Source organism: Sinocyclocheilus anshuiensis, unplaced genomic scaffold, assembly GCF_001515605.1.
Source record: "Sinocyclocheilus anshuiensis isolate Anshui unplaced genomic scaffold, SAMN03320099.WGS_v1.1 scaffold582, whole genome shotgun sequence".
Lineage (NCBI taxonomy): Eukaryota > Metazoa > Chordata > Actinopteri > Cypriniformes > Cyprinidae > Sinocyclocheilus > Sinocyclocheilus anshuiensis.
Window position 1 is genome coordinate 513,840 of NW_015547659.1, and position 1,069 is coordinate 514,908.

Here is a 1,069-nt window from a genome sequence, read left to right on the forward strand (position 1 = left end):
CATTAACATTTAAAACAGTGCATTTCATCAATTGAATTAGCTTTTTAGTGTCAATAAGCAAAATACATTTACAAAGTGTAGATGGGAAAAAGAAAAATCGAAGACATGAGATTAAATACTTAACATAAATATTTTATTAATAAGGTAAGATAAGGTAATAAATTAATAAGGTCACACTCTTTTGTGACTCTTGAAGTCACTTGAAGAATTTCTGAAAAGATTTCCATATCAATAATGTCATAAGTATGAAGGATCACGGAGGAACCACGAAACTGACATCAGCTATTTTAACCCAAGGAAGGACTGACGTCCAAAACGTCAGTGGTCCCAGCAGCCAATCGCAGCGCACCACGACTGTAGAAAAAGAACGCGAGCGTTTCCAGTTCTTCAATTTTCAGACGTCGAAAGGGAAAGATAATAATACGGGTAACTAAGACACATTTTCATACGTTTTCCCACCCCTAAACAATACAGAAAGGGGTCGAAAACCATACATCATGGTCGTAGTTACAGCAGGGACCGGAGGAGCCCATAAAGTCCTCCTGATATCGGGGAAACCGAGCGCTTCGTCCGGCGCGACACAGGGCGGATACAGCCGGTCCATATCTGTCATGATACCGAACCAACCCTATTCAGACTCCGATTCCACCATCTCTGGACCACCAATGCGCAAAAGGCAGAGACTCACACATCTGAGCCCAGAGGAAAAAGCACTTCGAAGGTGAGACGAGTTGGGATTTAATTTCATCAGACTTTTAATCCGTTCGGTTGGTTTGAAACCGGTTTAAACCGAAATATTTCACCAGGGGAGCAATATTCAGTTTTAGACATTATGTATAACTGTTAGACGTTATAGTATTTAAATGTCAGCAAATGATAAAAATGAACCAATTTGACCCTTGTATACGGAAGAATTTGAATCTCAGCCAAGATATGTGGGTTTTGCCGGTCAGTCCCTCCCACTCTGAATCAATATATCCACATCTGCCTGCGTGGCAGGAATTTGACTGCGCATGCGCCACTTCCTCAAACCTCTGACCTGCCAAGATTAGTTTGCTTCATAAAATTT

The 1,069-nt window shown here is 41.0% G+C and overlaps 1 pseudogene; it reads left to right on the forward strand.

Moving 5' to 3' along the window:
* Positions 1-342: 342 nt before the first annotated feature.
* The window catches only part of LOC107702226 (uncharacterized), a 2,950-nt pseudogene continuing 2,223 nt past the window's right edge, over positions 343-1,069 (forward strand).